Genomic DNA, 17,769 nt, shown 5'->3' with positions numbered 1-17,769 from the left:
GCCAAGAGCTGTTCTTCTCTCTGTGGTAGTGTGTGCTTAGAAGCCATACTGTTGGAGTGGCGTTTCATCTCAGCTTGTAAGAAAGTGAGTACTGCATTTACACCACCAGCAAAGCAGGCACTGCTGGGATTTGAACCCAGGATCTCCTGTTTACAAGACAGGCACTTTAACCAACTAAGCCACAGCGCCACTGTTGCAAAACTCTGTTTCATCTGTCTAAGTGTGTGCAAGCTTTACTTCAGCCATAAGACATATTGGCAAGTTAGAACATCTGCTTGACCATTTGATGAGTGCACACTCTGTACAGAAAGACTTTTACAGATCTAAGATAACCATCCTGCAGAACTATGCATGTTTGTGTCTGAACGCTTCTCCTCCCATCGGCTGCAAGCTCGTTTGAATTCTTGAGATATTATTAAGCACAAACCTAGATCTTACCTCAGAGCAAATAAGTCACAAGTTAAACCAAACGACTCTGATGGGATTCGAACCCACAACCTTTGAATAGCTCCCACAACAAGCCTAGAAGTCCAATGCGCTATCCATTGCGCCACAGAGCCTGAAACTGCCAGGGGTCTTGGTACGTCTTCTCAGCTTCATCCAAATTCATGGACGGTAAAAGACACACCGCAAGCGACATGACTTGAGTGTGCAATCTTTTATTCTCATCACTGCAACGCCCACGACCAGGGAATTTGCTCTGCAATGTGGCTTAGAAGCCATCCTGTTGGACAGAAAGACTTTTACAGATCTAAGATAATCATCCTGCAGAGGCATGCATGTTTGTGTCTGAACGCTTCTCCTCCCATCGGCTGCAAGCTAGTTTGAATTCTCGAGATATGATCAAGCACAAACCTAGATCTTATCCCTGGGCAAATAATTTCACAAGTTAAATCAAAAGCCTCTGAATGGGTTCAAACCCACAACAAGCCAAGAAGTCCAACGCTCTATCCATTGTTCCACAGAGCCTGAAACTGCTGTTGGCCTTGGTAAGTCTTCTTAGCTTCATCCAAATTCATGGACGGCATAACACACACCCGTCCGTTAGACAGCTGCTTTTCTTTGGCTAGCAAGCAACATGACTTGAGTGTGCAATCTTTTATTCTCATGACTCAAATGCCTACGACAAGGGAATTTGCTCTGCAGTGTGGCTTAGAAGCCCTCCAGTTGGAGTGGTGTTTCAGCTCAGATTGTAAGAAAGGGAAAGGAGGTACTGCATTTTCACCACCAGAAAAGCCAGGATCTCCTCTTTACTAGACAGGCACTTTAACCAACTAAGCCACAGCGCCACTGTTGCAAAACTCTGTTTCATCTGTCTAAGTGTGTGCAAGCTTTACTTCAGCCATAAGACATATTGGCAAGTTAGAACATCTGCTTGACCATTTGATGAGTGCACACTCTGTACAGAAAGACTTTTACAGATCTAATATAATCATCCTGCAGAGGCATGCATGTTTGTGTCTGAACGCTTCTCCCATCGGCTGCAAGCTAGTTTGAATTCTCGAGATATGATCAAGCACAAACCTAGATCTTATCCCTGGGCAAATAATTTCACAAGTTAAATCAAAAGCCTCTGAATGGGTTCAAACCCACAACAAGCCAAGAAGTCCAACGCTCTATCCATTGTTCCACAGAGCCTGAAACTGCTGTTGGCCTTGGTAAGTCTTCTTAGCTTCATCCAAATTCATGGACGGCATAACACACACCCGTCCGTTAGACAGCTGCTTTTCTTTGGCTAGCAAGCAACATGACTTGAGTGTGCAATCTTTTATTCTCATGACTCAAATGCCTACGACAAGGGAATTTGCTCTGCAGTGTGGCTTAGAAGCCCTCCAGTTGGAGTGGTGTTTCAGCTCAGATTGTAAGAAAGGGAAAGGAGGTACTGCATTTTCACCACCAGAAAAGCCAGGATCTCCTCTTTACTAGACAGGCAATTTAACCAACTAAGCCACAGCACCACAGCCAAGAGCTGTTCTTCTCTCTGTGGTAGTGTGTGCTTAGAAGCCATACTGTTGGAGTGGCGTTTCATCTCAGCTTGTAAGAAAGTGAGTACTGCATTTACACCACCAGCAAAGCAGGCACTGCTGGGATTTGAACCCAGGATCTCCTGTTTACAAGACAGGCACTTTAACCAACTAAGCCACAGCGCCACTGTTGCAAAACTCTGTTTCATCTGTCTAAGTGTGTGCAAGCTTTACTTCAGCCATAAGACATATTGGCAAGTTAGAACATCTGCTTGACCATTTGATGAGTGCACACTCTGTACAGAAAGACTTTTACAGATCTAAGATAACCATCCTGCAGAACTATGCATGTTTGTGTCTGAACGCTTCTCCTCCCATCGGCTGCAAGCTCGTTTGAATTCTTGAGATATTATTAAGCACAAACCTAGATCTTACCTCAGAGCAAATAAGTCACAAGTTAAACCAAACGACTCTGATGGGATTCGAACCCACAACCTTTGAATAGCTCCCACAACAAGCCTAGAAGTCCAATGCGCTATCCATTGCGCCACAGAGCCTGAAACTGCCAGGGGTCTTGGTACGTCTTCTCAGCTTCATCCAAATTCATGGACGGTAAAAGACACACCGCAAGCGACATGACTTGAGTGTGCAATCTTTTATTCTCATCACTGCAACGCCCACGACCAGGGAATTTGCTCTGCAATGTGGCTTAGAAGCCATCCTGTTGGACAGAAAGACTTTTACAGATCTAAGATAATCATCCTGCAGAGGCATGCATGTTTGTGTCTGAACGCTTCTCCTCCCATCGGCTGCAAGCTAGTTTGAATTCTCGAGATATGATCAAGCACAAACCTAGATCTTATCCCTGGGCAAATAATTTCACAAGTTAAATCAAAAGCCTCTGAATGGGTTCAAACCCACAACAAGCCAAGAAGTCCAACGCTCTATCCATTGTTCCACAGAGCCTGAAACTGCTGTTGGCCTTGGTACGTCTTCTTAGCTTCATCCAAATTCATGGACGGCATAACACACACCCGTCCGTTAGACAGCTGCTTTTCTTTGGCTAGCAAGCAACATGACTTGAGTGTGCAATCTTTTATTCTCATGACTCAAATGCCTACGACAAGGGAATTTGCTCCGCAGTGTGGCTTAGAAGCCCTCCAGTTGGAGTGGTGTTTCAGCTCAGATTGTAAGAAAGGGAAAGGAGGTACTGCATTTTCACCACCAGAAAAGCCAGGATCTCCTCTTTACTAGACAGGCACTTTAACCAACTAAGCCACAGCACCACAGCCAAGAGCTGTTCTTCTCTCTGTGGTAGTGTGTGCTTAGAAGCCATACTGTTGGAGTGGCGTTTCATCTCAGCTTGTAAGAAAGTGAGTACTGCATTTACACCACCAGCAAAGCAGGCACTGCTGGGATTTGAACCCAGGATCTCCTGTTTACTAGACAGGCACTTTAACCAACTAAGCCACAGCGCCACTGTTGCAAAACTCTGTTTCATCTGTCTAAGTGTGTGCAAGCTTTACTTCAGCCATAAGACATATTGGCAAGTTAGAACATCTGCTTGACCATTTGATGAGTGCACAGTCTGTACAGAAAGACTTTTACAGATCTAATATAATCATCCTGCAGAGGCATGCATGTTTGTGTCTGAACGCTTCTCCCATCGGCTGCAAGCTAGTTTGAATTCTCGAGATATGATCAAGCACAAACCTAGATCTTATCCCTGGGCAAATAATTTCACAAGTTAAATCAAAAGCCTCTGAATGGGTTCAAACCCACAACAAGCCAAGAAGTCCAACGCTCTATCCATTGTTCCACAGAGCCTGAAACTGCTGTTGGCCTTGGTAAGTCTTCTTAGCTTCATCCAAATTCATGGACGGCATAACACACACCCGTCCGTTAGACAGCTGCTTTTCTTTGGCTAGCAAGCAACATGACTTGAGTGTGCAATCTTTTATTCTCATGACTCAAATGCCTACGACAAGGGAATTTGCTCTGCAGTGTGGCTTAGAAGCCCTCCAGTTGGAGTGGTGTTTCAGCTCAGATTGTAAGAAAGGGAAAGGAGGTACTGCATTTTCACCACCAGAAAAGCCAGGATCTCCTCTTTACTAGACAGGCACTTTAACCAACTAAGCCACAGCACCACAGCCAAGAGCTGTTCTTCTCTCTGTGGTAGTGTGTGCTTAGAAGCCATACTGTTGGAGTGGCGTTTCATCTCAGCTTGTAAGAAAGTGAGTACTGCATTTACACCACCAGCAAAGCAGGCACTGCTGGGATTTGAACCCAGGATCTCCTGTTTACAAGACAGGCACTTTAACCAACTAAGCCACAGCGCCACTGTTGCAAAACTCTGTTTCATCTGTCTAAGTGTGTGCAAGCTTTACTTCAGCCATAAGACATATTGGCAAGTTAGAACATCTGCTTGACCATTTGATGAGTGCACACTCTGTACAGAAAGACTTTTACAGATCTAAGATAACCATCCTGCAGAACTATGCATGTTTGTGTCTGAACGCTTCTCCTCCCATCGGCTGCAAGCTCGTTTGAATTCTTGAGATATTATTAAGCACAAACCTAGATCTTACCTCAGAGCAAATAAGTCACAAGTTAAACCAAACGACTCTGATGGGATTCGAACCCACAACCTTTGAATAGCTCCCACAACAAGCCTAGAAGTCCAATGCGCTATCCATTGCGCCACAGAGCCTGAAACTGCCAGGGGTCTTGGTACGTCTTCTCAGCTTCATCCAAATTCATGGACGGTAAAAGACACACCGCAAGCGACATGACTTGAGTGTGCAATCTTTTATTCTCATCACTGCAACCCCCACGACCAGGGAATTTGCTCTGCAATGTGGCTTAGAAGCCATCCTGTTGGACAGAAAGACTTTTACAGATCTAAGATAATCATCCTGCAGAGGCATGCATGTTTGTGTCTGAACGCTTCTCCTCCCATCGGCTGCAAGCTAGTTTGAATTCTCGAGATATGATCAAGCACAAACCTAGATCTTATCCCTGGGCAAATAATTTCACAAGTTAAATCAAAAGCCTCTGAATGGGTTCAAACCCACAACAAGCCAAGAAGTCCAACGCTCTATCCATTGTTCCACAGAGCCTGAAACTGCTGTTGGCCTTGGTACGTCTTCTTAGCTTCATCCAAATTCATGGACGGCATAACACACACCCGTCCGTTAGACAGCTGCTTTTCTTTGGCTAGCAAGCAACATGACTTGAGTGTGCAATCTTTTATTCTCATGACTCAAATGCCTACGACAAGGGAATTTGCTCCGCAGTGTGGCTTAGAAGCCCTCCAGTTGGAGTGGTGTTTCAGCTCAGATTGTAAGAAAGGGAAAGGAGGTACTGCATTTTCACCACCAGAAAAGCCAGGATCTCCTCTTTACTAGACAGGCACTTTAACCAACTAAGCCACAGCACCACAGCCAAGAGCTGTTCTTCTCTCTGTGGTAGTGTGTGCTTAGAAGCCATACTGTTGGAGTGGCGTTTCATCTCAGCTTGTAAGAAAGTGAGTACTGCATTTACACCACCAGCAAAGCAGGCACTGCTGGGATTTGAACCCAGGATCTCCTGTTTACTAGACAGGCACTTTAACCAACTAAGCCACAGCGCCACTGTTGCAAAACTCTGTTTCATCTGTCTAAGTGTGTGCAAGCTTTACTTCAGCCATAAGACATATTGGCAAGTTAGAACATCTGCTTGACCATTTGATGAGTGCACACTCTGTACAGAAAGACTTTTACAGATCTAAGATAACCATCCTGCAGAACTATGCATGTTTGTGTCTGAACGCTTCTCCTCCCATCGGCTGCAAGCTCGTTTGAATTCTTGAGATATTATTAAGCACAAACCTAGATCTTACCTCAGAGCAAATAAGTCACAAGTTAAACCAAACGACTCTGATGGGATTCGAACCCACAACCTTTGAATAGCTCCCACAACAAGCCTAGAAGTCCAATGCGCTATCCATTGCGCCACAGAGCCTGAAACTGCCAGGGGTCTTGGTACGTCTTCTCAGCTTCATCCAAATTCATGGACGGTAAAAGACACACCGCAAGCGACATGACTTGAGTGTGCAATCTTTTATTCTCATCACTGCAACGCCCACGACCAGGGAATTTGCTCTGCAATGTGGCTTAGAAGCCATCCTGTTGGACAGAAAGACTTTTACAGATCTAAGATAATCATCCTGCAGAGGCATGCATGTTTGTGTCTGAACGCTTCTCCTCCCATCGGCTGCAAGCTAGTTTGAATTCTCGAGATATGATCAAGCACAAACCTAGATCTTATCCCTGGGCAAATAATTTCACAAGTTAAATCAAAAGCCTCTGAATGGGTTCAAACCCACAACAAGCCAAGAAGTCCAACGCTCTATCCATTGTTCCACAGAGCCTGAAACTGCTGTTGGCCTTGGTACGTCTTCTTAGCTTCATCCAAATTCATGGACGGCATAACACACACCCGTCCGTTAGACAGCTGCTTTTCTTTGGCTAGCAAGCAACATGACTTGAGTGTGCAATCTTTTATTCTCATGACTCAAATGCCTACGACAAGGGAATTTGCTCCGCAGTGTGGCTTAGAAGCCCTCCAGTTGGAGTGGTGTTTCAGCTCAGATTGTAAGAAAGGGAAAGGAGGTACTGCATTTTCACCACCAGAAAAGCCAGGATCTCCTCTTTACTAGACAGGCACTTTAACCAACTAAGCCACAGCACCACAGCCAAGAGCTGTTCTTCTCTCTGTGGTAGTGTGTGCTTAGAAGCCATACTGTTGGAGTGGCGTTTCATCTCAGCTTGTAAGAAAGTGAGTACTGCATTTACACCACCAGCAAAGCAGGCACTGCTGGGATTTGAACCCAGGATCTCCTGTTTACTAGACAGGCACTTTAACCAACTAAGCCACAGCGCCACTGTTGCAAAACTCTGTTTCATCTGTCTAAGTGTGTGCAAGCTTTACTTCAGCCATAAGACATATTGGCAAGTTAGAACATCTGCTTGACCATTTGATGAGTGCACACTCTGTACAGAAAGACTTTTACAGATCTAAGATAATCATCCTGCAGAGGCATGCATGTTTGTGTCTGAACGCTTCTCCCATCGGCTGCAAGCTAGTTTGAATTCTCGAGATATGATCAAGCACAAACCTAGATCTTATCCCTGGGCAAATAATTTCACAAGTTAAATCAAAAGCCTCTGAATGGGTTCAAACCCACAACAAGCCAAGAAGTCCAACGCTCTATCCATTGTTCCACAGAGCCTGAAACTGCTGTTGGCCTTGGTAAGTCTTCTTAGCTTCATCCAAATTCATGGACGGCATAACACACACCCGTCCGTTAGACAGCTGCTTTTCTTTGGCTAGCAAGCAACATGACTTGAGTGTGCAATCTTTTATTCTCATGACTCAAATGCCTACGACAAGGGAATTTGCTCTGCAGTGTGGCTTAGAAGCCCTCCAGTTGGAGTGGTGTTTCAGCTCAGATTGTAAGAAAGGGAAAGGAGGTACTGCATTTTCACCACCAGAAAAGCCAGGATCTCCTCTTTACTAGACAGGCACTTTAACCAACTAAGCCACAGCACCACAGCCAAGAGCTGTTCTTCTCTCTGTGGTAGTGTGTGCTTAGAAGCCATACTGTTGGAGTGGCGTTTCATCTCAGCTTGTAAGAAAGTGAGTACTGCATTTACACCACCAGCAAAGCAGGCACTGCTGGGATTTGAACCCAGGATCTCCTGTTTACAAGACAGGCACTTTAACCAACTAAGCCACAGCGCCACTGTTGCAAAACTCTGTTTCATCTGTCTAAGTGTGTGCAAGCTTTACTTCAGCCATAAGACATATTGGCAAGTTAGAACATCTGCTTGACCATTTGATGAGTGCACACTCTGTACAGAAAGACTTTTACAGATCTAAGATAATCATCCTGCAGAGGCATGCATGTTTGTGTCTGAACGCTTTTCCCATCGGCTGCAAGCTAGTTTGAATTCTCGAGATATGATCAAGCACAAACCTAGATCTTATCCCTGGGCAAATAATTTCACAAGTTAAATCAAAAGCCTCTGAATGGGTTCAAACCCACAACAAGCCAAGAAGTCCAACGCTCTATCCATTGTTCCACAGAGCCTGAAACTGCTGTTGGCCTTGGTACGTCTTCTTAGCTTCATCCAAATTCATGGACGGCATAACACACACCCGTCCGTTAGACAGCTGCTTTTCTTTGGCTAGCAAGCAACATGACTTGAGTGTGCAATCTTTTATTCTCATGACTCAAATGCCTACGACAAGGGAATTTGCTCCGCAGTGTGGCTTAGAAGCCCTCCAGTTGGAGTGGTGTTTCAGCTCAGATTGTAAGAAAGGGAAAGGAGGTACTGCATTTTCACCACCAGAAAAGCCAGGATCTCCTCTTTACTAGACAGGCACTTTAACCAACTAAGCCACAGCACCACAGCCAAGAGCTGTTCTTCTCTCTGTGGTAGTGTGTGCTTAGAAGCCATACTGTTGGAGTGGCGTTTCATCTCAGCTTGTAAGAAAGTGAGTACTGCATTTACACCACCAGCAAAGCAGGCACTGCTGGGATTTGAACCCAGGATCTCCTGTTTACAAGACAGGCACTTTAACCAACTAAGCCACAGCGCCACTGTTGCAAAACTCTGTTTCATCTGTCTAAGTGTGTGCAAGCTTTACTTCAGCCATAAGACATATTGGCAAGTTAGAACATCTGCTTGACCATTTGATGAGTGCACACTCTGTACAGAAAGACTTTTACAGATCTAAGATAACCATCCTGCAGAGGCATGCATGTTTGTGTCTGAACGCTTCTCCTCCCATCGGCTGCAAGCTCGTTTGAATTCTTGAGATATTATTAAGCACAAACCTAGATCTTACCTCAGAGCAAATAAGTCACAAGTTAAACCAAACGACTCTGATGGGATTCGAACCCACAACCTTTGAATAGCTCCCACAACAAGCCTAGAAGTCCAATGCGCTATCCATTGCGCCACAGAGCCTGAAACTGCCAGGGGTCTTGGTACGTCTTCTCAGCTTCATCCAAATTCATGGACGGTAAAAGACACACCGCAAGCGACATGACTTGAGTGTGCAATCTTTTATTCTCATCACTGCAACGCCCACGACCAGGGAATTTGCTCTGCAATGTGGCTTAGAAGCCATCCTGTTGGACAGAAAGACTTTTACAGATCTAAGATAATCATCCTGCAGAGGCATGCATGTTTGTGTCTGAACGCTTCTCCTCCCATCGGCTGCAAGCTAGTTTGAATTCTCGAGATATGATCAAGCACAAACCTAGATCTTATCCCTGGGCAAATAATTTCACAAGTTAAATCAAAAGCCTCTGAATGGGTTCAAACCCACAACAAGCCAAGAAGTCCAACGCTCTATCCATTGTTCCACAGAGCCTGAAACTGCTGTTGGCCTTGGTACGTCTTCTTAGCTTCATCCAAATTCATGGACGGCATAACACACACCCGTCCGTTAGACAGCTGCTTTTCTTTGGCTAGCAAGCAACATGACTTGAGTGTGCAATCTTTTATTCTCATGACTCAAATGCCTACGACAAGGGAATTTGCTCCGCAGTGTGGCTTAGAAGCCCTCCATTTGGAGTGGTGTTTCAGCTCAGATTGTAAGAAAGGGAAAGGAGGTACTGCATTTTCACCACCAGAAAAGCCAGGATCTCCTCTTTACTAGACAGGCACTTTAACCAACTAAGCCACAGCACCACAGCCAAGAGCTGTTCTTCTCTCTGTGGTAGTGTGTGCTTAGAAGCCATACTGTTGGAGTGGCGTTTCATCTCAGCTTGTAAGAAAGTGAGTACTGCATTTACACCACCAGCAAAGCAGGCACTGCTGGGATTTGAACCCAGGATCTCCTGTTTACTAGACAGGCACTTTAACCAACTAAGCCACAGCGCCACTGTTGCAAAACTCTGTTTCATCTGTCTAAGTGTGTGCAAGCTTTACTTCAGCCATAAGACATATTGGCAAGTTAGAACATCTGCTTGACCATTTGATGAGTGCACACTCTGTACAGAAAGACTTTTACAGATCTAAGATAATCATCCTGCAGAGGCATGCATGTTTGTGTCTGAACGCTTCTCCCATCGGCTGCAAGCTAGTTTGAATTCTCGAGATATGATCAAGCACAAACCTAGATCTTATCCCTGGGCAAATAATTTCACAAGTTAAATCAAAAGCCTCTGAATGGGTTCAAACCCACAACAAGCCAAGAAGTCCAACGCTCTATCCATTGTTCCACAGAGCCTGAAACTGCTGTTGGCCTTGGTAAGTCTTCTTAGCTTCATCCAAATTCATGGACGGCATAACACACACCCGTCCGTTAGACAGCTGCTTTTCTTTGGCTAGCAAGCAACATGACTTGAGTGTGCAATCTTTTATTCTCATGACTCAAATGCCTACGACAAGGGAATTTGCTCTGCAGTGTGGCTTAGAAGCCCTCCAGTTGGAGTGGTGTTTCAGCTCAGATTGTAAGAAAGGGAAAGGAGGTACTGCATTTTCACCACCAGAAAAGCCAGGATCTCCTCTTTACTAGACAGGCACTTTAACCAACTAAGCCACAGCACCACAGCCAAGAGCTGTTCTTCTCTCTGTGGTAGTGTGTGCTTAGAAGCCATACTGTTGGAGTGGCGTTTCATCTCAGCTTGTAAGAAAGTGAGTACTGCATTTACACCACCAGCAAAGCAGGCACTGCTGGGATTTGAACCCAGGATCTCCTGTTTACAAGACAGGCACTTTAACCAACTAAGCCACAGCGCCACTGTTGCAAAACTCTGTTTCATCTGTCTAAGTGTGTGCAAGCTTTACTTCAGCCATAAGACATATTGGCAAGTTAGAACATCTGCTTGACCATTTGATGAGTGCACACTCTGTACAGAAAGACTTTTACAGATCTAATATAATCATCCTGCAGAGGCATGCATGTTTGTGTCTGAACGCTTTTCCCATCGGCTGCAAGCTAGTTTGAATTCTCGAGATATGATCAAGCACAAACCTAGATCTTATCCCTGGGCAAATAATTTCACAAGTTAAATCAAAAGCCTCTGAATGGGTTCAAACCCACAACAAGCCAAGAAGTCCAACGCTCTATCCATTGTTCCACAGAGCCTGAAACTGCTGTTGGCCTTGGTAAGTCTTCTTAGCTTCATCCAAATTCATGGACGGCATAACACACACCCGTCCGTTAGACAGCTGCTTTTCTTTGGCTAGCAAGCAACATGACTTGAGTGTGCAATCTTTTATTCTCATGACTCAAATGCCTACGACAAGGGAATTTGCTCTGCAGTGTGGCTTAGAAGCCCTCCAGTTGGAGTGGTGTTTCAGCTCAGATTGTAAGAAAGGGAAAGGAGGTACTGCATTTTCACCACCAGAAAAGCCAGGATCTCCTCTTTACTAGACAGGCACTTTAACCAACTAAGCCACAGCACCACAGCCAAGAGCTGTTCTTCTCTCTGTGGTAGTGTGTGCTTAGAAGCCATACTGTTGGAGTGGCGTTTCATCTAAGCTTGTAAGAAAGTGAGTACTGCATTTACACCACCAGCAAAGCAGGCACTGCTGGGATTTGAACCCAGGATCTCCTGTTTACAAGACAGGCACTTTAACCAACTAAGCCACAGCGCCACTGTTGCAAAACTCTGTTTCATCTGTCTAAGTGTGTGCAAGCTTTACTTCAGCCATAAGACATATTGGCAAGTTAGAACATCTGCTTGACCATTTGATGAGTGCACGCTCTGTACAGAAAGACTTTTACAGATCTAAGATAACCATCCTGCAGAACTATGCATGTTTGTGTCTGAACGCTTCTCCTCCCATCGGCTGCAAGCTCGTTTGAATTCTTGAGATATTATTAAGCACAAACCTAGATCTTACCTCAGAGCAAATAAGTCACAAGTTAAACCAAACGACTCTGATGGGATTCGAACCCACAACCTTTGAATAGCTCCCACAACAAGCCTAGAAGTCCAATGCGCTATCCATTGCGCCACAGAGCCTGAAACTGCCAGGGGTCTTGGTACGTCTTCTCAGCTTCATCCAAATTCATGGACGGTAAAAGACACACCGCAAGCGACATGACTTGAGTGTGCAATCTTTTATTCTCATCACTGCAACGCCCACGACCAGGGAATTTGCTCTGCAATGTGGCTTAGAAGCCATCCTGTTGGACAGAAAGACTTTTACAGATCTAAGATAATCATCCTGCAGAGGCATGCATGTTTGTGTCTGAACGCTTCTCCTCCCATCGGCTGCAAGCTAGTTTGAATTCTCGAGATATGATCAAGCACAAACCTAGATCTTATCCCTGGGCAAATAATTTCACAAGTTAAATCAAAAGCCTCTGAATGGGTTCAAACCCACAACAAGCCAAGAAGTCCAACGCTCTATCCATTGTTCCACAGAGCCTGAAACTGCTGTTGGCCTTGGTACGTCTTCTTAGCTTCATCCAAATTCATGGACGGCATAACACACACCCGTCCGTTAGACAGCTGCTTTTCTTTGGCTAGCAAGCAACATGACTTGAGTGTGCAATCTTTTATTCTCATGACTCAAATGCCTACGACAAGGGAATTTGCTCCGCAGTGTGGCTTAGAAGCCCTCCAGTTGGAGTGGTGTTTCAGCTCAGATTGTAAGAAAGGGAAAGGAGGTACTGCATTTTCACCACCAGAAAAGCCAGGATCTCCTCTTTACTAGACAGGCACTTTAACCAACTAAGCCACAGCACCACAGCCAAGAGCTGTTCTTCTCTCTGTGGTAGTGTGTGCTTAGAAGCCATACTGTTGGAGTGGCGTTTCATCTCAGCTTGTAAGAAAGTGAGTACTGCATTTACACCACCAGCAAAGCAGGCACTGCTGGGATTTGAACCCAGGATCTCCTGTTTACTAGACAGGCACTTTAACCAACTAAGCCACAGCGCCACTGTTGCAAAACTCTGTTTCATCTGTCTAAGTGTGTGCAAGCTTTACTTCAGCCATAAGACATATTGGCAAGTTAGAACATCTGCTTGACCATTTGATGAGTGCACACTCTGTACAGAAAGACTTTTACAGATCTAAGATAATCATCCTGCAGAGGCATGCATGTTTGTGTCTGAACGCTTCTCCCATCGGCTGCAAGCTAGTTTGAATTCTCGAGATATGATCAAGCACAAACCTAGATCTTATCCCTGGGCAAATAATTTCACAAGTTAAATCAAAAGCCTCTGAATGGGTTCAAACCCACAACAAGCCAAGAAGTCCAACGCTCTATCCATTGTTCCACAGAGCCTGAAACTGCTGTTGGCCTTGGTAAGTCTTCTTAGCTTCATCCAAATTCATGGACGGCATAACACACACCCGTCCGTTAGACAGCTGCTTTTCTTTGGCTAGCAAGCAACATGACTTGAGTGTGCAATCTTTTATTCTCATGACTCAAATGCCTACGACAAGGGAATTTGCTCTGCAGTGTGGCTTAGAAGCCCTCCAGTTGGAGTGGTGTTTCAGCTCAGATTGTAAGAAAGGGAAAGGAGGTACTGCATTTTCACCACCAGAAAAGCCAGGATCTCCTCTTTACTAGACAGGCACTTTCATCTGTCTAAGTGTGTGCAAGCTTTACTTCAGCCATAAGACATATTGGCAAGTTAGAACATCTGCTTGACCATTTGATGAGTGCACACTCTGTACAGAAAGACTTTTACAGATCTAAGATAATCATCCTGCAGAGGCATGCATGTTTGTGTCTGAACGCTTCTCCCATTGGCTGCAAGCTAGTTTGAATTCTCGAGATATGATCAAGCACAAACCTAGATCTTACCTCAGAGCAAATAAGTCACAAGTTAAACCAAACGACTCTGATGGGATTCGAACCCACAACCTTTGAATAGCTCCCACAACAAGCCTAGAAGTCCAATGCGCTATCCATTGCGCCACAGAGCCTGAAACTGCCAGGGGTCTTGGTACGTCTTCTCAGCTTCATCCAAATTCATGGACGGTAAAAGACACACCGCAAGCGACATGACTTGAGTGTGCAATCTTTTATTCTCATCACTGCAACGCCCACGACCAGGGAATTTGCTCTGCAATGTGGCTTAGAAGCCATCCTGTTGGACAGAAAGACTTTTACAGATCTAAGATAATCATCCTGCAGAGGCATGCATGTTTGTGTCTGAACGCTTCTCCTCCCATCGGCTGCAAGCTAGTTTGAATTCTCGAGATATGATCAAGCACAAACCTAGATCTTATCCCTGGGCAAATAATTTCACAAGTTAAATCAAAAGCCTCTGAATGGGTTCAAACCCACAACAAGCCAAGAAGTCCAACGCTCTATCCATTGTTCCACAGAGCCTGAAACTGCTGTTGGCCTTGGTACGTCTTCTTAGCTTCATCCAAATTCATGGACGGCATAACACACACCCGTCCGTTAGACAGCTGCTTTTCTTTGGCTAGCAAGCAACATGACTTGAGTGTGCAATCTTTTATTCTCATGACTCAAATGCCTACGACAAGGGAATTTGCTCTGCAGTGTGGCTTAGAAGCCCTCCAGTTGGAGTGGTGTTTCAGCTCAGATTGTAAGAAAGGGAAAGGAGGTACTGCATTTTCACCACCAGAAAAGCCAGGATCTCCTCTTTACTAGACAGGCACTTTAACCAACTAAGCCACAGCACCACAGCCAAGAGCTGTTCTTCTCTCTGTGGTAGTGTGTGCTTAGAAGCCATACTGTTGGAGTGGCGTTTCATCTCAGCTTGTAAGAAAGTGAGTACTGCATTTACACCACCAGCAAAGCAGGCACTGCTGGGATTTGAACCCAGGATCTCCTGTTTACTAGACAGGCACTTTAACCAACTAAGCCACAGCGCCACTGTTGCAAAACTCTGTTTCATCTGTCTAAGTGTGTGCAAGCTTTACTTCAGCCATAAGACATATTGGCAAGTTAGAACATCTGCTTGACCATTTGATGAGTGCACACTCTGTACAGAAAGACTTTTACAGATCTAAGATAATCATCCTGCAGAGGCATGCATGTTTGTGTCTGAACGCTTCTCCCATTGGCTGCAAGCTAGTTTGAATTCTCGAGATATGATCAAGCACAAACCTAGATCTTATCCCTGGGCAAATAATTTCACAAGTTAAATCAAAAGCCTCTGAATGGGTTCAAACCCACAACAAGCCAAGAAGTCCAACGCTCTATCCATTGTTCCACAGAGCCTGAAACTGCTGTTGGCCTTGGTAAGTCTTCTTAGCTTCATCCAAATTCATGGACGGCATAACACACACCCGTCCGTTAGACAGCTGCTTTTCTTTGGCTAGCAAGCAACATGACTTGAGTGTGCAATCTTTTATTCTCATGACTCAAATGCCTACGACAAGGGAATTTGCTCTGCAGTGTGGCTTAGAAGCCCTCCAGTTGGAGTGGTGTTTCAGCTCAGATTGTAAGAAAGGGAAAGGAGGTACTGCATTTTCACCACCAGAAAAGCCAGGATCTCCTCTTTACTAGACAGGCACTTTCATCTGTCTAAGTGTGTGCAAGCTTTACTTCAGCCATAAGACATATTGGCAAGTTAGAACATCTGCTTGACCATTTGATGAGTGCACACTCTGTACAGAAAGACTTTTACAGATCTAAGATAATCATCCTGCAGAGGCATGCATGTTTGTGTCTGAACGCTTCTCCCATTGGCTGCAAGCTAGTTTGAATTCTCGAGATATGATCAAGCACAAACCTAGATCTTACCTCAGAGCAAATAAGTCACAAGTTAAACCAAACGACTCTGATGGGATTCGAACCCACAACCTTTGAATAGCTCCCACAACAAGCCTAGAAGTCCAATGCGCTATCCATTGCGCCACAGAGCCTGAAACTGCCAGGGGTCTTGGTACGTCTTCTCAGCTTCATCCAAATTCATGGACGGTAAAAGACACACCGCAAGCGACATGACTTGAGTGTGCAATCTTTTATTCTCATCACTGCAACGCCCACGACCAGGGAATTTGCTCTGCAATGTGGCTTAGAAGCCATCCTGTTGGACAGAAAGACTTTTACAGATCTAAGATAATCATCCTGCAGAGGCATGCATGTTTGTGTCTGAACGCTTCTCCTCCCATCGGCTGCAAGCTAGTTTGAATTCTCGAGATATGATCAAGCACAAACCTAGATCTTATCCCTGGGCAAATAATTTCACAAGTTAAATCAAAAGCCTCTGAATGGGTTCAAACCCACAACAAGCCAAGAAGTCCAACGCTCTATCCATTGTTCCACAGAGCCTGAAACTGCTGTTGGCCTTGGTACGTCTTCTTAGCTTCATCCAAATTCATGGACGGCATAACACACACCCGTCCGTTAGACAGCTGCTTTTCTTTGGCTAGCAAGCAACATGACTTGAGTGTGCAATCTTTTATTCTCATGACTTAAATGCCTACGACAAGGGAATTTGCTCCGCAGTGTGGCTTAGAAGCCCTCCATTTGGAGTGGTGTTTCAGCTCAGATTGTAAGAAAGGGAAAGGAGGTACTGCATTTTCACCACCAGAAAAGCCAGGATCTCCTCTTTACTAGACAGGCACTTTAACCAACTAAGCCACAGCACCACAGCCAAGAGCTCTTCTTCTCTCTGTGGTAGTGTTGCTTAGAAGCCATACTGTTGGAGTGGCGTTTCATCTCAGCTTGTAAGAAAGTGAGTACTGCATTTACACCACCAGCAAAGCAGGCACTGCTGGGATTTGAACCCAGGATCTCCTGTTTACTAGACAGGCACTTTAACCAACTAAGCCACAGCGCCACTGTTGCAAAACTCTGTTTCATCTGTCTAAGTGTGTACAAGCTTTACTTCAGCCATAAGACATATTGGCAAGTTAGAACATCTGCTTGACCATTTGATGAGTGCACACACTGTACAGAAAGACTTTTACAGATCTAAGATAACCATCCTGCAGAGGCATGCATGTTTGTGTCTGAACGCTTCTCCTCCCATCGGCTGCAAGCTCGTTTGAATTCTTGAGATATTATTAAGCACAAACCTAGATCTTACCTCAGAGCAAATAAGTCACAAGTTAAACCAAACGACTCTGATGGGATTCGAACCCACAACCTTTGAATAGCTCCCACAACAAGCCTAGAAGTCCAATGCGCTATCCATTGCGCCACAGAGCCTGAAACTGCCAGGGGTCTTGGTACGTCTTCTCAGCTTCATCCAAATTCATGGACGGTAAAAGACACACCGCAAGCGACATGACTTGAGTGTGCAATCTTTTATTCTCATCACTGCAACCCCCACGACCAGGGAATTTGCTCTGCAATGTGGCTTAGAAGCCATCCTGTTGGACAGAAAGACTTTTACAGATCTAAGATAATCATCCTGCAGAGGCATGCATGTTTGTGTCTGAACGCTTCTCCTCCCATCGGCTGCAAGCTAGTTTGAATTCTCGAGATATGATCAAGCACAAACCTAGATCTTATCCCTGGGCAAATAATTTCACAAGTTAAATCAAAAGCCTCTGAATGGGTTCAAACCCACAACAAGCCAAGAAGTCCAACGCTCTATCCATTGTTCCACAGAGCCTGAAACTGCTGTTGGCCTTGGTACGTCTTCTTAGCTTCATCCAAATTCATGGACGGCATAACACACACCCGTCCGTTAGACAGCTGCTTTTCTTTGGCTAGCAAGCAACATGACTTGAGTGTGCAATCTTTTATTCTCATGACTCAAATGCCTACGACAAGGGAATTTGCTCCGCAGTGTGGCTTAGAAGCCCTCCAGTTGGAGTGGTGTTTCAGCTCAGATTGTAAGAAAGGGAAAGGAG

At 45.0% G+C, this 17,769-nt stretch overlaps 23 non-coding genes across 23 annotated transcripts; all 23 read right to left on the bottom strand.

Annotated features, from left to right (window-relative positions):
• Nucleotides 1-115: 115 nt before the first annotated feature.
• On the bottom strand, nucleotides 116-189 carry trnat-ugu (transfer RNA threonine (anticodon UGU)). Its single transcript has one exon. It is a non-coding gene; the product is annotated as a tRNA-Thr (tRNA).
• Nucleotides 190-470: 281 nt separating this feature from the next.
• Nucleotides 471-560, bottom strand: trnar-ucu (transfer RNA arginine (anticodon UCU)). The gene is given in 2 exon segments: nucleotides 471-506; nucleotides 524-560. It is a non-coding gene; the product is annotated as a tRNA-Arg (tRNA).
• A 1,516-nt stretch (nucleotides 561-2,076) lies between these two features.
• Nucleotides 2,077-2,150, bottom strand: trnat-ugu (transfer RNA threonine (anticodon UGU)). The gene has a single exon. It is a non-coding gene; the product is annotated as a tRNA-Thr (tRNA).
• Nucleotides 2,151-2,431: 281 nt separating this feature from the next.
• On the bottom strand, nucleotides 2,432-2,521 carry trnar-ucu (transfer RNA arginine (anticodon UCU)). Its single transcript is given in 2 exon segments — nucleotides 2,432-2,467; nucleotides 2,485-2,521. It is a non-coding gene; the product is annotated as a tRNA-Arg (tRNA).
• An 847-nt stretch (nucleotides 2,522-3,368) lies between these two features.
• Nucleotides 3,369-3,442, bottom strand: trnat-agu (transfer RNA threonine (anticodon AGU)). The gene has a single exon. It is a non-coding gene; the product is annotated as a tRNA-Thr (tRNA).
• A 787-nt stretch (nucleotides 3,443-4,229) lies between these two features.
• Nucleotides 4,230-4,303, bottom strand: trnat-ugu (transfer RNA threonine (anticodon UGU)). The gene has a single exon. It is a non-coding gene; the product is annotated as a tRNA-Thr (tRNA).
• A 281-nt stretch (nucleotides 4,304-4,584) lies between these two features.
• Nucleotides 4,585-4,674, bottom strand: trnar-ucu (transfer RNA arginine (anticodon UCU)). The gene is given in 2 exon segments: nucleotides 4,585-4,620; nucleotides 4,638-4,674. It is a non-coding gene; the product is annotated as a tRNA-Arg (tRNA).
• An 847-nt stretch (nucleotides 4,675-5,521) lies between these two features.
• On the bottom strand, nucleotides 5,522-5,595 carry trnat-agu (transfer RNA threonine (anticodon AGU)). Its single transcript has one exon. It is a non-coding gene; the product is annotated as a tRNA-Thr (tRNA).
• A 281-nt stretch (nucleotides 5,596-5,876) lies between these two features.
• trnar-ucu (transfer RNA arginine (anticodon UCU)) lies at nucleotides 5,877-5,966 on the bottom strand. Its single transcript is given in 2 exon segments — nucleotides 5,877-5,912; nucleotides 5,930-5,966. It is a non-coding gene; the product is annotated as a tRNA-Arg (tRNA).
• An 847-nt stretch (nucleotides 5,967-6,813) lies between these two features.
• On the bottom strand, nucleotides 6,814-6,887 carry trnat-agu (transfer RNA threonine (anticodon AGU)). The gene has a single exon. It is a non-coding gene; the product is annotated as a tRNA-Thr (tRNA).
• Nucleotides 6,888-7,674: 787 nt separating this feature from the next.
• Nucleotides 7,675-7,748, bottom strand: trnat-ugu (transfer RNA threonine (anticodon UGU)). Its single transcript has one exon. It is a non-coding gene; the product is annotated as a tRNA-Thr (tRNA).
• Nucleotides 7,749-8,535: 787 nt separating this feature from the next.
• trnat-ugu (transfer RNA threonine (anticodon UGU)) lies at nucleotides 8,536-8,609 on the bottom strand. Its single transcript has one exon. It is a non-coding gene; the product is annotated as a tRNA-Thr (tRNA).
• Nucleotides 8,610-8,890: 281 nt separating this feature from the next.
• Nucleotides 8,891-8,980, bottom strand: trnar-ucu (transfer RNA arginine (anticodon UCU)). The gene is given in 2 exon segments: nucleotides 8,891-8,926; nucleotides 8,944-8,980. It is a non-coding gene; the product is annotated as a tRNA-Arg (tRNA).
• Nucleotides 8,981-9,827: 847 nt separating this feature from the next.
• trnat-agu (transfer RNA threonine (anticodon AGU)) lies at nucleotides 9,828-9,901 on the bottom strand. Its single transcript has one exon. It is a non-coding gene; the product is annotated as a tRNA-Thr (tRNA).
• A 787-nt stretch (nucleotides 9,902-10,688) lies between these two features.
• On the bottom strand, nucleotides 10,689-10,762 carry trnat-ugu (transfer RNA threonine (anticodon UGU)). Its single transcript has one exon. It is a non-coding gene; the product is annotated as a tRNA-Thr (tRNA).
• Nucleotides 10,763-11,549: 787 nt separating this feature from the next.
• On the bottom strand, nucleotides 11,550-11,623 carry trnat-ugu (transfer RNA threonine (anticodon UGU)). The gene has a single exon. It is a non-coding gene; the product is annotated as a tRNA-Thr (tRNA).
• Nucleotides 11,624-11,904: 281 nt separating this feature from the next.
• On the bottom strand, nucleotides 11,905-11,994 carry trnar-ucu (transfer RNA arginine (anticodon UCU)). Its single transcript is given in 2 exon segments — nucleotides 11,905-11,940; nucleotides 11,958-11,994. It is a non-coding gene; the product is annotated as a tRNA-Arg (tRNA).
• Nucleotides 11,995-12,841: 847 nt separating this feature from the next.
• Nucleotides 12,842-12,915, bottom strand: trnat-agu (transfer RNA threonine (anticodon AGU)). Its single transcript has one exon. It is a non-coding gene; the product is annotated as a tRNA-Thr (tRNA).
• A 906-nt stretch (nucleotides 12,916-13,821) lies between these two features.
• trnar-ucu (transfer RNA arginine (anticodon UCU)) lies at nucleotides 13,822-13,911 on the bottom strand. Its single transcript is given in 2 exon segments — nucleotides 13,822-13,857; nucleotides 13,875-13,911. It is a non-coding gene; the product is annotated as a tRNA-Arg (tRNA).
• An 847-nt stretch (nucleotides 13,912-14,758) lies between these two features.
• Nucleotides 14,759-14,832, bottom strand: trnat-agu (transfer RNA threonine (anticodon AGU)). The gene has a single exon. It is a non-coding gene; the product is annotated as a tRNA-Thr (tRNA).
• A 906-nt stretch (nucleotides 14,833-15,738) lies between these two features.
• trnar-ucu (transfer RNA arginine (anticodon UCU)) lies at nucleotides 15,739-15,828 on the bottom strand. Its single transcript is given in 2 exon segments — nucleotides 15,739-15,774; nucleotides 15,792-15,828. It is a non-coding gene; the product is annotated as a tRNA-Arg (tRNA).
• Nucleotides 15,829-16,674: 846 nt separating this feature from the next.
• Nucleotides 16,675-16,748, bottom strand: trnat-agu (transfer RNA threonine (anticodon AGU)). The gene has a single exon. It is a non-coding gene; the product is annotated as a tRNA-Thr (tRNA).
• Nucleotides 16,749-17,029: 281 nt separating this feature from the next.
• trnar-ucu (transfer RNA arginine (anticodon UCU)) lies at nucleotides 17,030-17,119 on the bottom strand. Its single transcript is given in 2 exon segments — nucleotides 17,030-17,065; nucleotides 17,083-17,119. It is a non-coding gene; the product is annotated as a tRNA-Arg (tRNA).
• Between the last annotated feature and the right edge of the window lie 650 nt (nucleotides 17,120-17,769).

The sequence above is a fragment of the Tachysurus vachellii genome, chromosome 8, assembly GCF_030014155.1.
Source record: "Tachysurus vachellii isolate PV-2020 chromosome 8, HZAU_Pvac_v1, whole genome shotgun sequence".
Taxonomy (NCBI): domain Eukaryota; kingdom Metazoa; phylum Chordata; class Actinopteri; order Siluriformes; family Bagridae; genus Tachysurus; species Tachysurus vachellii.
This window is presented reverse-complemented; position numbering and strand designations above follow the sequence as displayed.